This window comes from Wyeomyia smithii, chromosome 2, assembly GCF_029784165.1.
Source record: "Wyeomyia smithii strain HCP4-BCI-WySm-NY-G18 chromosome 2, ASM2978416v1, whole genome shotgun sequence".
NCBI lineage: Eukaryota > Metazoa > Arthropoda > Insecta > Diptera > Culicidae > Wyeomyia > Wyeomyia smithii.
In genome coordinates this window covers 255,830,170-255,845,719 of record NC_073695.1, presented here as the reverse complement: position 1 = coordinate 255,845,719, position 15,550 = coordinate 255,830,170, and positions in this window count along the sequence as shown.

Here is a 15,550-nt window from a genome sequence, read left to right as displayed (position 1 = left end):
GGGCTGTTATCTGAACCTTCGAGGCTTAACCTTTTTGTTCGACTACGTGTGCTACACGCAGCACAGACTGCAAGTCAACGAACGGATTAAGAGAGCAGTACACATCCATATTGTTTTCGATAATCTCCCGCATCTTTTGTTTTGTCGACGTCGGAAAATAATCACGCCACTTTGTGGGACTTATCAACAGTTGGATGGAGGGAGTACTCAGATGTTACCTCTTAGGTGAATCATCGGCGTTCCTCCCGCCTTCGGTCAACAAACCCGTCCATCCAATCACTAGAGCGGGACACGTCGTGTTCCGTAGAGTTTGAAATTTGAATCTCATTAAATTTATTGATTTGTTTGTTCGGTATCACGCTAAGCCGGGCCTCTCAACGCTGCTATATCCATCGGCTTGGTTTCGAGTTTTCAGCTTACTACTGGACCTGATGCGTGTCGTGCGCGCCTGGTGTGATGCCTATTGTGGACAGCGCAGTGGGTGTTAGTCATCACCTAAGCTTCGAACAACTAAACCATTTTTTTCCGGGCGCACCTGGGGGCGAGGCTGCCTCTCCAGCCTCGCACTCGTCTTGTTCGCCGCTCGATTCGTTATGGCCGACCAGTACGTACGGTATGGAAATCCTAGCCTCGCTCCAGCGACTGCTGCAGCGTACATTGATATGGAAATATGGTGCGTTTGGCGTGATAGTTGAAAAACAAGCTTAAATAAGTGTAGGATATTTTGGCTAGAGCATGAACTGACTTAAATTAGTTTAAAAAACCTTTTTTTTTACAAATGAACCTGAATCACGAGCTCGCAAAATTTTACTAAGCATATTTAATAACGTGAACGACAAAAAAAAACGAATTCAACCCGATCCCATCCAAATGCACCCGAGGTCCAATAACGCACCGTATCAATTATTACAGATTCACGTACACCCGGATGAAACGGGCGGGCGGCTGTGAGCTACCGATGCTGCTGCTGTTGCTGCTGCTCCATTCGGTGTGCAGAGTTTCGAATTCATGAATACGTAATTTATTCATGGATCTGCTGCAATACATCGACCGTTTGCATGGCGTAGATATTCATTATTTATATCAACTCTAGAGGACCACGGATGTGGTGCGTTTTGTGTTCGTTCATCAAGGTAGATAAAACAACCTCTAAAATTTTAGTTTTAGCAGGAAAAATCATCAAACGAGCGAAAGAAAAAGGTTCATGAAAAGAGCATTACACTGGAGCGCGTTGGTCCGGCCAACCGGTCACCACCGGCGTTCGTATATCTTGTGGTCCTAGCAGGTTTGGCAGCGCTTGATTACGAAACGCAAAGATCTAAACGAATGGGCACTTAATTTAATTAACGTACATTTCTGTGTTAGGTAACAGCGGTCCAGCATTAGAGAAACAAACAAAAGCTGGACTGAAGTTCAAAGGTGCGTAACTCCATGGTTCGGAGCGGACTTGGCGTGCTGAGGAAGAGCTGAATATGTGCTGCCACCATTGTGGCAGAGCTCTTTTCCATATATTTAAAAGAAATCATTAGCAATGTGAAAAGGCACACAGAACACGCCTCTTATAGTTCATGATTTGCTTTTCTTTGAGTATGAATTTTCTTTTAGGCCTAAAAATATTTGTTTTTGAATATAATTCATAGTTTCATTGGTTACAACTTTTCCAACAATAATCCGAATTGACCGCAATATTCCTAAGAAAAAAAAAACTGCATCCACCAGCACTGCAATCCGAAAGGCGATATAAATAATTCCATATGACGAACGGCTTCACGGTATCTTAATTATCGCTCGGAACAACACCAGTATTCACACGTGCACAACCCTTCGGCTGTACGGCACCGGTAATCAAAACCAAAAACCCCAGTTCAAAAACTAGTTCGAGTGCACCAGATTCAACGCTACAATATTAACCAATTAAAACGTGTGTACATAATCGACGCTGCTTTATATAATTAGCGAGCGCCATTGCCCGGACGTGTAGTCCGGTAGCTTTTTTCATATTTTTTATTTTTTTTATACCGTGTTGGATCGAAATCCGTACACCTAAGCACATGATAATCTTCGACGGTCAATATAAAATCAAGAAATCATATATTGCTTTGAACTGACATGTTTACATGTAGGTCTACTTATATTTTATCACTATTTTCAAGCAAAATGATTGAAATCACTGCGAAACTTGAAAAAATCATGCTGAAAAAGAACATGTTTTGGATCGAAATCCGCACACAGTTTTTTGTCTGAATCAAAACCCGTACACTCTTGAATCGAAATCCGCACACACGCGATAGAGACTGGATCAAAGTCCATACAACAATAAATCAAAATCCAGATCGTTATAGAAGTACAAAAATAAACATCTTTTATTTATAATTTATCTTTAAATTAACGATTAAATATATTTTGAGGATCAATTGGTTCCTAAAGTTTCTAATTTTATATATCAGCTGAAATAGTGCAATTTTCGTAGCGTTTCGTAGTAACCGGAACGCCGGAACCTCTCGAAGCTTCCCGGTACGACTTTTTCTTGCGCACCTCAGTCACAGCTCGTTCGAAATTGTTTGCCGTATATTTATACTTGTTTTCTTCTATTATATGCTGAAAACAAGAAGAAAGTTCAACAATATATGCGTGATACACACGCTGTACGGATTTCGATCCAAGCAAATAACAAGAAACAAAATCCGTACGGCACAGTTTTTGTTGAATAAATACAATTTACACTATTTACCAGACAATATACAGCTCGAAAATGACAAAGACTTACCTTTTCCATCAATTTTAAAAAGATTCACAGAGTAAAACACTTATATCCCACTTGAAAATCGTTTTTATCTGAAGAACGTTTCCTTAGTAAATTCTCTAACGGTACAACGAAATGACAACTGAAACCGATACACGACTGATTTTTCATTTCTAATATTTTTATTTCATGGCCTACTGGCGCATAGTTTAATTTAACAGAAGGCCAACAGCTCAACGGATATGTACATGTAACTATCATATGAATTTTCATTTTTATTATGCTTCAAACTGAAGAAAAATATCAAGGTGTACGGATTTCGATACTGTACGGGTTTCGATCCAGCACGGTAATTTAATTTTGCATTTCCAGCTGCGCTACTCACGCGGCACATTACGATAATTATTGACCGCGGCACTCGCCTGTCGTTAGTCGTTACCTGATATCTAGGCAGCTTTTTCCCCGCACAACAGTTCGGGTCTGGCCTATTGGCATCGAGATTAGAGAGCAATTTCTTTAGGCCACTTTTCTGCATCCAAACGGTTGACCAACTGTGGCCAATTCAATCGCTCAACCGATAGTAATATATTGCTAATATATTTCCTTGCTCTTTTTTAGGATTTTTTCTTTTGCACTCACAAACTCAATTGAGCTTTTTGATTCAGAAATTAAATTGAATTAAGCACCCGGTTTGTTATTTTTCTCTTAAAATACCTTTCATAAACAAGTTTGGAGCCAACCCTTTTACGACCATTCACCCAAAATCACCCACGCAGTCAGCACTCGTTTCTTCCATCTTCCTGCGAGAGAAAAAAAAACTCTCCATTTGTGTCCCGCCGGAAATCGCATTAGCAACAACCAGCACCAGTAGCAGCACCTTTCGGCAACCTTTTTCTTGTCCAATTGAATTAGAAAGTTATAGTCTATTATGATTTTATTTTACTCACTTCTCTTCTCATCCCATCGCTCGGCAGCGCAACGTTTGGCTGCAAAAGTGGTTTTTCTTGCTTTTCCAGTGCTTTTCTGAGTGCAGCCACTCTTGAGCCACCGGCTTGTACTGCTGCAGATCCGATCAAGTTTATGAGACCTTCACTCCTGGTCCTGGGGTTTAACAGGGCACAGAAGAGGTAATCGAACAGCAACAGAAAAAAAAACCTATAACAAAAACCGGTCCAACCTGGAGCGGCCTGATCTGATTGTATTTTCAATATGGTTGAGTTGAGGGGTTGGAGAAAAAGTTTGATTTTCCTCAAGGTTCTTGCATGTATTCGCAACGTCTTTCGAAACAACGAATTATTTTATAGAAAAAAAACAGGAAACCAAATTTAAAAATATCTGTTAAATCTCTTGCTCTAGGTAACATAAACCGGTAATCATTTTCGTTAACTTATATCTTTTGGTGAACTCTCAATTTCATATCTCTTTTCGTACTACTTACTTACTTACTTCAGCAGCCCAGAGCCGTGGTGGCTCGTGCCGTATCAAGAATTTTCCTCCATTCAACTCGGTCCTGGGCCACTCGTCGCCAATTTCCTAGACGTCTCGATACTCGCAGATCCACTTCAACCTGGTCAAGCCATCTAGCACGTTGGGCCCCTCTATTCCTGGTGCCGGTGGGGTCCTTGAAGAGAACCGATTTTACGGCGCTGTCATCCGACATCCTCACGACATGCTCGACCCATCGTAGCCTCCCAACCTTCGTCAGGTGTGCAATGGGAATCTCTCCAAGTAGTGTCTGTAGCGCGTGGTTCATACGCCTACGCCACTCTCCGCTTTCGGTTTGTACTCCACCAAATATTGTCCGCAACACTTTCCGTACAAATACGGTCAGTGCGCGTATGTCCTCTGTGAGCAGTGTCACGGTTTCGAGTCCATAGAGAACTACGGGTCTAATTAGGGTAAACAGGTATAATACGCCCCCCCCTAAGGAACATCGTCAATATTGTAGCTATGTATATCACAAACAACAAATCGGTCATGCAGTTGGATACACTATTTAGTTGGTAATGCATTGCTATTACTTTGGTTTGTAATTACTGTTACACAAAAACGCCATAATTTTATTAAAAAATATGACTAAATTGCAAGCATTCCAATCTACCGGGGCAAAACGCCCCAGATGCAGTATAATATGCCCCATGCAGTAGCTTCATATGCTAGCTCAGCATGCGAAGTGAAACAGCGCTTGAAGTCTCAGAAGCAAACGCTAAAGCAATGAACAAATCAGCCGGGCTAGCGGTGAGGCATATCGCCCGGGAGCTTTAGTGTAGCAGAAAGCATTGAATACTTAAGCAAATTATACAATTTTTATCGTTTCTTCACTATAAACAGCTGCTCAGAGGTTCATTTGAGATATATAACTACAAAAACCAGGTAATAAACTTTATACATTAGAGAAAAACCGTTACGGAAACGCTGCAAGAAATTAGATCTGAAGCAGCTCAAATCAGATTAAATTTTTGTTTATTTTTTGCTGCTAGTGACAATTATCAAACTTGCACAGAAGGTTGGTCCTATGACCCGCTACGGATTCCCAATAGTCTCATTTCTAATTTTTTGTATGTTTCCGAATAAATGGACTGGGGCGTTATGCCCCTGGGGGGCGTTTTATACATATTTACCCTACGGTTTTGTACATCGTCAGTTTCGTGCGGCGGCGTATGCTCCTGGATCGAAGCGTCCTGCGAAGGGCAAAGTAGGCTCGATTTCCAGCTTGAATACGTCGTTGGAAAATCAAATAAATAGTTATCGGTTTCCGTTATACTCTACTAAATTTTTTGGAAATAAATATTGAGATTTATTAATATATTCCAGTTCCTTTTGCTTGGCTACTTCAACTTAACAACTTAACAACAGACTCCCTTTCTTGGACGTCGTTGTAGTCAAAAAGTCTACGGACTTGGAATTTGAAATTTATCGGAAACCCACGAATACAAAACGGGTAATACCTAACACTTCAAACCATCCCTTCCAGCATAAAATGGCATCCTTCCATCATATGATCCACCGCATGGAAACTTTACCTCTAAGTGAAGTAGCCAAGCAAAAGGAACTGGAATATATTTTCGAAATTGCTTAACTTAATGGCTACAATGAAAGTATCATTCAAGCCATTGTTGATAAAAAGAAGCGTGCTCAAATTCGGAAATTTTTTACAACACTCACCCCAATAACAAAAGGTCTGAAAAGGGTAGCCGTTGAATATGACGTTAACTTGACACGCCCACTTCGTTCAAAATTTAGGAAATTTGGGATGGATATTGTCTACACTAGTAGAAATACCCAACTCAAAACAAATTGGGGTCTACCAAAGACCCTATTGATACCCTGAACAAAGCTGGAATTTATAAAATTGCCTGCAGTCACTGTGACAAGGTTTACATTGGACAAACTAAACGTAACCTAGGGATACGTTTCAAAGAACATTTCGCAGAAGTGACAAAAGCAAGTAAAGTTTCAAAAAATGCCCCACCACACCTTTTCAAATCAAAAGTGGCTGAACATATTTTAAACAAGGAACATCCACTAACTTCGGATAACATTCACCTCCTCCGCCCCGTTAATAATTTATGGAAATTCGACGTAGCTGAAAGTTTAGAATTTTTTTTTTTTTTTAAGGGGGGATTTGTTAGTAGCTTAAGTATTTATGATAAATATTAGTAAATAATGAGTATGTGTGTCCAATCACAAATGGTGACTTCTCAACACTGTTAGGAATTTGTAATTCTAATTGTTAGGATTTGTTTGCTTTCGCAATTAGGATTTATCATTCGTAGGGATTTAAACCTACTTGTCAGAAAAGGGGAAGTAAACTTACAACTAACTTAATTGCTAACTTATTGGCTATAAAGAGAGCTTATCGTAGCAATTGAGGATTGCAACGATTTTTGTCGAAAATTGTTAATAATTTTATTTGACATAGCTTCTAATGGTTCAACACCAGTAAGTCTATGTAATTCGAGTGTACCAAACCAAGGAGGACGCTTCAAAATCATTTTCAGAATTTTATTCTGAATCCTTTGGAGCGTTTTCTTCCTTGTTGAACAGCAACTTGACCAGGTCGGTACAGCATAAAGCATTGCTGGTCTAAAAATTTGTTTGTAAATCAAAAGTTTGTTCTTTAAACAAAGTTTAGAATTCCTGTTAATGAGAGGATATAAACATCTCGTATATTTGATGCACTTGGCTTGTATACTCTCAATGTGCTCTTTGAAAATAAGTTTTTTATCATAAATTAGTCCCAAGTACTTAACCTTGTCGGACCAACTTACAATAACCCCATTCATCTTGACAACGTGATTATTGTTTGGCTTGAGGAAAGAAGCCCTAGGCTTATGCGGAAAAATTATCATTTGAGTTTTAGAAGCATTGGGAGAGATTTTCCACTTTTGCAAGTAGGAAGAAAAAATATCTAAACTTTTCTGCAATCGACTGCATATGACACGAAGACTTTTTCCTTTTACGGAAATGCTTGTGTCATCGCAGAACAATGACTTTGTGCATCCTGGAGGCAAATCAGGAAGATCTGAAGTGAATATGTTGTACACGCAAAAGTTGAAGTCTTGTACAATCATTGTGTCTTCCCGATTCGCACAAATGTTGCACAGAAATCGCACAATAAATGTGTGAAACGCATAACGCAACAGTTGTACTGCGAATACATTGACATAGATCGAAATCAGAATATGTATCATATACCGACACTTTATTTCTCACGTCGGGTGTATTAGTGACTAGACTAGACACATCACATACAATTTGCAGGTTGCTCTTTCGCTTCTCTTTCGGTTCGGATTGCGACGCGCAAGGCGATATTTCGTTGCTTCACGAAATGAGCGAGACACCCGTGCTGTACATACTTGATACCATAGTGTTGTTAGTCTCACTCATACTGTCGGTGCGTGCTTGCTGCTATTCAGAGGAATGCATGAAAAAGAAAAAGTATCTCGAAAGCGTGTGTGCAAAAGACTTGAAAAGCGTAGCATATGTCTCGTCCTCAAGCAGAAAGGAGGAGAATGGTTTTGCTTCTTGCTCGCTTTGCAATGCTGCTTGATACCAGTTGAACTGTTTAGGTGTAGTAGTTTGGAGCTGTCAAATACATTGCAGAAACGCTAGAGCATTAATTGCGTTATGCCCAACACGCAATCATTGTACTGGTTCCAAATTACATCAACAATTGCGCTAAAAACGCACAATTTTGTACTGGTTTCGCACCATCCAACTTTTGCGTGTACAGGACTGGACCCAAGACTGAACCTTGAGGTACACCAGCTCTGACAGGAAATCTATCAGATTTTGAATTCTGATAGACAACCTGCAGAGTTCGATCAGTAAGATAATTTTTTAAAATTTTGATTAGGAAAATTGGAAAATTAAAAGTTTGCAATTTCGCAATCAAACCTTTATGCCAAACACTGTCGAATGCTTTTTCTATGTCTAAAAGAGCAGCTCCAGTGGAATAACCTTCAGATTTGTTAGCTCGTATCATATTAGTAACTTTGAGCAATTGATGAGTTGTGGAATGCCCATGGCGAAATCCAAACTGTTCATTTGCAAAAATTGAATTTTCGTTGATGTGTGACATCATTCTGTTAAGAATAATTCTCTCAAACAGTTTACTTATTAAAGAAAGCAAACTGATTGGTCGATAACTTGAAACTTCAGCTGGGTTCTTATCCGGTTTTAAAATTGGAGTAATTTTTGCATTTTTCCATAATTTGGGAAAATATGCAATTTTGAAGCAGCAATTGAAAATTTTTCACTAAAAATTCCATTGTGCTCTCAGGGAGATGTTTGATTAGTATATTAAAGATTCCATCGTCACCAGGTGCTTTCATATTTTTGAAATTTTTAATAATTGATTCAATCTCATTCAAGTTAGTTTCAATTATTTCTGCAGGTAAAAAATTCTGGGAAGAAATTAAATCAAATTGACGTGTGACTTCATTTTCAATTGGACTCACAAAATTCAAATTTGAGTTATGAACATTCTCAAACTGCTGAGCAAGTCTTTGAGCCTTTTGTTCATTGGATACTAGAAAACGTTCACCATCTTTTAAAACTGGAATAGGCTTTGAAGGTTTCTTAAGAATCTTCGACAGCTTCCAAAATGGTCTTGAATATGGTTTCAATTTTTCAACTTTAGTCTCAAAATTTTGATTTCTTAGAAGAGTAAATCTATGTTTAATCTCTCTCTGTAATACTTTATAAATAGTTTTAAAAACAGGGTCACGAGAACGTTGATATTGACGTCTGCGGACATTTTTCAAACGAATTAGAAGTTGAAGATTTTCGTCAATTATTGGTGAATCAAATTTCACTTGAGCCTTTGGAACAGAATAATTCCTGGCATCAACAATTGCACATTTTAATGCTTCCAAAGCGGAATCAATATTCACTTCGTTTTGCAAATCAAGCTCATTATTGAAATTTCTCTCAATATGAGTTTTGTATCTTTCCCAATTAGCCTTGTTATAATTAAAAACAGAGCTCATAGGGTTTAAAACTGATTCATGTGATAAAGAAAAAGTTATTGGAAGATGGTCAGAATCAAAGTCAGCATGTGTGATCAAATCACTACATACATGACTTTGATCTGTTAGCACCAAATCAATTGTTGAAGGGTTTCTTACAGAAGAAAAGCATGTAGGACTATTCGGAGACAAAATAGAATAGTATCCTGAAGAACAATCATTGAATAAAATTTTGCCATTGGAATTACTTTGAGAATTATTCCATGAACGATGTTTAGCGTTAAAATCGCCGATTATGAAAAATTTCGAACGATTTCTAGTGAGTTTTTGTAAATCACCTTTAAAATAATTTTTGAGCTCGCGTGTGCATTGAAATGGTAAATATGCTGCGGCAATAAATAAAATCCCAAGTTCAGTTTGAACTTCAATTCCCAAAGTTTCAATAACTTTCGTCTCAAGATGGGGAAGAGCACGATGTTTGATTCGGCGATGAATAACAATTGCAACTCCACCGCCGGAACCCTGAATCCTATCATATCTATGAACCACGTAATTGGGATCATATTTTAATTTTATGTTAGGTTTCAAAAATGTTTCAGTAATAATTGCAATATGCACATTATTTACTGTTTAAAAGTTAAAAAGCTCATTCTCATTGGCCTTCAATGAGCGAGCATTCCAATTTAATATTTTAATTGTTTTATTTAAAATCATTGCTAAATTGTTAATTAGAAACAATTTTAATAGTGAAATTTGTGCCTATTTGAATGGCTTCAAACATTGATTTTGCCTGCAACATGGCGTTCATAAGATCGAACATTGCCTGTTGCAAAAAAGAAAGTTTACCTGCCGTAATAGGCCCCAGGCAGTTGACATTAGAAAAAATATTTTCGGCAGCAATATTAGCTGGTGTGATAGGTGTACAATTATTTTCTAGCATGTTTTGCTTACCCATATTAACGGTCATTTTCGAACTACCAACACTAGGCGGTATAATGTTCGAACTACCTGTAACCTGTGCATAAGTTAAACGGGTATGCAAAGGAGTAGGTAAACTATGCGTCACTGGTACGTTAGGAGAATTTTGTTTTGAAGTTGGTTTTAATTGAGAAGTTGAATTTTGTTTACCTTGCCTTGCCTTAACAATTGCTAAACGAACTGGGCATTGATAAAAATTTGACATATGGTTGCCGTTACAATTCGCACAGCGAAAATTTTTACTCTCTTTCACAGGACATGTGTCCTTTTTGTGAGAAGAGTCTCCACAATTAAGACATTTTTGGTCCATGTTACAGAATTTGGAACCATGGCCATAACGTTGGCAAGTACGGCATTGGGTGATATGCTTTTTACCTCCACCATACTTCCTATAAATTTCCCACTTTACACGCACATTATACAAAGCATGTGCTTTTTCAAAAAATTTTAAGTTGTTAACCTCATTGCGGTTAAAATGAATTAAATAATTAACAAGGGAAATTCCAGCTCTCTGACTGTTTTCGCCTCGTGATTTTTGTTTCATTAGAATTACTTGGGTAGGGGCTATGCCAAGTAATTCTGTTAAAGTAAGTTTGATCTCATCAACAGTTTGATCGTTGGTGAGACCTTTCAAGACAACCTTGAACGGCTTGGCGTTCTTGGTGTCGTATGTAAAAAATTTGTACATCTTGTCAGGTAAACACTGAACAAGACGATCACGACCCTTTACTGAGTCGGCTAATAAGCGGCATTCACCTCTACGGCCAATCTGATAGGTAACTTTAACGTCAGAAACAAACGTTGAAAGTTCCTTTTTGAATATATTAAATTCAGAAGAAATAGTTACCACAATAGGTGGAACTTTCTCCTTTTTTAAAGATTTTATATTTGTATAGTTTCATTATTAATAACTTCCATTTCACCAGCTTCTTGCTCAGGCAAAATATCAAAAGGATTGTCACTACAGACACTCGATGTGTCAGAAAGAGATGCCTCTCTTTTCCTCCCCGCAGCGATGCGAGGTTTCTTTTTCCGTCCAGCCATTTCAGGTGATACGAAAAAAGTTAAAACAAATGTTAAATTCAAAAGTAGGTAGTCTTGAGAAAGACTGATGGGAAATAACTTTCAGGTAGTCTTTGAAAGACACACTGACAAAACACAAACTTAGAAGCTATAGGCAGTCAAAGACCAGTCCACAAGCAACCGAAAAAACGTCTGATCTGTAGGACAGTTCAAGACGCACTGAAGTTTAGAAATTTATAAACAACACTCATGCACGCTTCTCAACAAAGACGCAGGTAATCACCCCTCATGGCTATTCAATCTGCTCCCCAAAAACCCCAGACATGATACGGTAAACAATCGACCGCATAATCCCCTACCTAACTCCATTTAAGAGTGCTAAATTTCCATTTTTACTACGAATAAAAAACAGGATTTACGCTTAGCTCTTTACCAGTCCACATAAGCACTGAGGAAGACTGTAAGTCACAGTCGAAATATATATTTGCGGACTAAATTTCAATATTTATTTCCAAAAAAATTAGTAGAGAATAACGGAAACCGATAACTATTTCTTTGATTTCTCAATCACTCTGCTAAGACGCTCGGTATAGATTTTCTAAATACGTCGTTGGACCTTCTTATTTGTATTACTGTCGGCGGTTACCAGAGATCCCAAGTATACGAACTCCTCTACCACTTCGAGTTCATCGCCGTCCATGTCCACCGTCCGTGGGAGGCGAATGTTAGTTTCTTTCGGGCCTCTTCCTATCATGTACTTGGTTTTCGACGCATTTATTTCTAGTCCAACTCTTCTAGCTTCCACTTTTAGTTTGGCGTAGATTGCCTCCGCCGTCGCTGAGTTTCTTGTAATAATGTCCTGGTCATACTAACACTTTCGAATAAGTAACCATTTTCATTACCGCACTCTATTTTTTTCAGTTTTACCATACCCAGTCAAAGATAAGCATATGATTAACACATATTATATCAAAATAATAATTCACGTTAAAAACGTTTCAAAAAAATAAATAAATGAATGAAATTAAATAAATATACAGTTATTCTTTTCTGGTTGACAGTCCAGCGAATACCCCTCAAAATTGATCTTTTGTTTATAACTTTTACTGAGATCGTTAAAACAATTCAAGATGTTCTAGAATTTCATTCATTCTACTAAACTTCAAAACTTCAGAGAATGTATTGCTCTCATATTTCCATTTTTTGTCAAGATATTTCCAGTTTTTTGTTGTTGAAAATATCCATATTTTCCATTTAAGTCCAATTTTGTCGTAAGTTTGCAAATATGTAGTAGCAAAGTACAGCATACACGGTGCTCCCACAGACTGTTATTATCAAACAAAAAATACCATCAAAACGGTAAGCGCTACTTTGTTCGTTATGATGCTCTTCAGTCTAGTCTTAACTAGTATTCGGCACACGCGTTAAATTAGCACATGGCTATAGGTTCTGATGCAGGTGCATCGACAAAAACCGCCAAAAACGTTATAAAGAGCGGAAGGCAATTTTAGGATGTAAGAAAGATATAGTATCAAAGATATCAAGCATGTAAATGAAATTTAAAGTTAGCCAGACCACTGTCGGTTAATTATGAACGTTATTTTATAGTTACATGTCCAATAAGTTCTGTAATGTCATGGCATTACCATTAAAATTAAGTTGTCAAGTGATGAAACAAGGCAGTACCTGTTGTAGTTCATTGAGGATATACTATGAAAAAGTCAAGGAAATAATGGGGATTATAAACCTTTTTGCTCAGGAAAAAAGGCAGTTTGGTTTTTTTTAAAGTGTGTAGCAATTTTTATATGCATTGAAATTGTAAATCTTTAATAGTACAGTTAATCGATACCAAAAAGTTGACCGAAGACGTTAATAACGAACATTTTTAAAAAATTGAAGAAAACCGGCTGTAACTCGCCGAAGCCATTTTATGCAAAACATCATATCGAGTTTTAAGTTTAGCTTATGGCGCGTGGCAAGCCGCACTTGAAATCTATCCAACTTTCTCCCTATTACTCAAAGCTCTAACAAAATTTACAAAAATGTTCTCCAGAAGTTGTACTCAAAGATAAAGCAATATAATTTTTTTTCGATATTTTTCAAAACAGAAAAGACATTTAACCTACACAAGACATGCTGCAAATATTGTACCCCAAATTAATTCTTTAAGTATACTACGACGTTCAAGATGTACGGAGAAAGGGCTAATTATTTTGCTGCTACGTAAAAATTTTAGCTGTTTCAGAAAAACTTAGAGTATAAGATAAACCCATTCCCGACGAGAGACATTCAAACTTTGATTAAAGTTTAACAATTATCTTGAAAACTTTCACGATGAAATTATTCAGTAAGGTACAGATTGATCTTTTTTTTTTTTTGATGAGTATTAAGAGTTTGAAGTTCATTTTTTGAGGTAAAAACTGATTTCTCTCCGCCGGGATCGGGTCCATCATTTTTGAACATTATGTAAAATCTGATCAACAGTTTTGATATATCGACGTAAAATTTTCAAAGTTTTAAAAATTAAACATAGGTTTATCTACTATCCTGCAAATGCGCTACAGTAAGCCAACTTTTTTTATTTTTTATCAAATAATATTTGGTTGCCTTTGTAGAACAAGACGAAAACAAAGAAGTAGACCAAGGTGGTGGTGATGGGATGAGGATTGTTATGATGTAACGCAACACTATAAAAGGTTTCTGTGATGGAACGCAGATGACAGATGTTTCATGCGCGTCATTTATCATGTGTGAAGTTATATCGGAGTATTAGAGAGGGATTTGAACTACCCATCAATGATTAAAAAAGGACAGTACTTTGTTATTCCAAGCTTTGCTATTGTTAATTACAAATTGCAGAGACAAAATTTGGCATGAGTGAATATTTTTTTGAGCAATCCAGTATTTTTTCATTAGCAATGGTTTTCGTAAATTTTTTTTTTCAATCGCATTCACTTTTAGTTATTTTGTAAGTTTAGTTTGAATATAACATACGTAACATTAAACAATTGAGAAAATGAACTTTAACTCAAGTTATGAAATTTAAAAAAAAAATCGTTAGAAAACATTTTTTGGAAAATAATCAAATAATGGAGAAAAAGTCTTTAGATATTGGAAAAAACAGCTGTGCAGTGGATCCGTATAAGAAGCGAGAAGCAGATTCGTTTTCGAGTAAGCAATCAATCCACGATCTACTGAACGAAGGATTTATCGCAGTTAGATAATTAATTAAGTTTTAAACCAGCGCTGGCCATCTGCATCGAATTGTCGATAGTGTCTTAGTTACATATTGAACTTCAACTCAATATAAAAAAAAATAATTTTATTTTAGATTAAATATTAACTTTTAATAGTTCAAAATGCGTTTGAAAGAGGCTAACCACTACGGGCCAGCTAGTTATAGATATTCAGCCAACCTATAATCAATTTGCATAGCAGAAAATAAGCCTAAGCTTTGAAAAGGGCGTAATTTATGAAATATATTTTCGGGAGGTTGCACAACCGAAATAATATCAATAAACACTATCCATATATTAATCCTTTCTAACTCAGTTTTACGGTTGCAAAATTTGACCACGTAAACCGAAGATAAAGTTGAAACGAAGCTGTTACCCATAAATATAACCTTTAACTACGCCACTGTGATGTAGAAATATGAATTGCGCGGGATAAAACCTCGTATTTGAGAACCAACGCATACAACTTGGCGTGGTGATCGAGTTTGGTATTTTGAAGTTTACAAAGAACAAATTCACTGTTGCTACACCCTCTTTCTGCCGACCCCAATGAGATATATAAAATATGTTACTGTAGGATCTCTATGTACCGAATTAAATAATCAAATTATTAATTATTTAATAATGACATAACTCAAGCTCCCCTCCTTCTTCCACTTTACTACATCACTGAGATACAGCAAAGTCTCAGATGGCACAGTAATATCACCAAACCCCGCCTCATACCCAAAAACCTTTGAATATAAAATTTGCGTAGCTATCGTGGAGGACGTTTTTAAGTTTACAGAGTACAAATTAACTCGCCCCCTTCCCCCTTGCCCACACTAATGGGATACGGCAAAACAAACATATTTGTTACTCTTTTTATACTCAAAAAACCCTAAGGGCAAATTTTCACAGTAATCGGTTTAGTAGTTTCCATAGGGAACAGGCAGACAGACAAACGTTTGACATTTCTGTCAATGCCTACTACAGTTTAAGGGTTTTCTTCAGTATTCACAACATAACATGAAACAAACTTTTAACCACTGTATTATATTAGTTTCAAGGAGATGAAGAAGTTACGCCCTTTTCAAAGCTTAGGCTTGTTTTTTGCT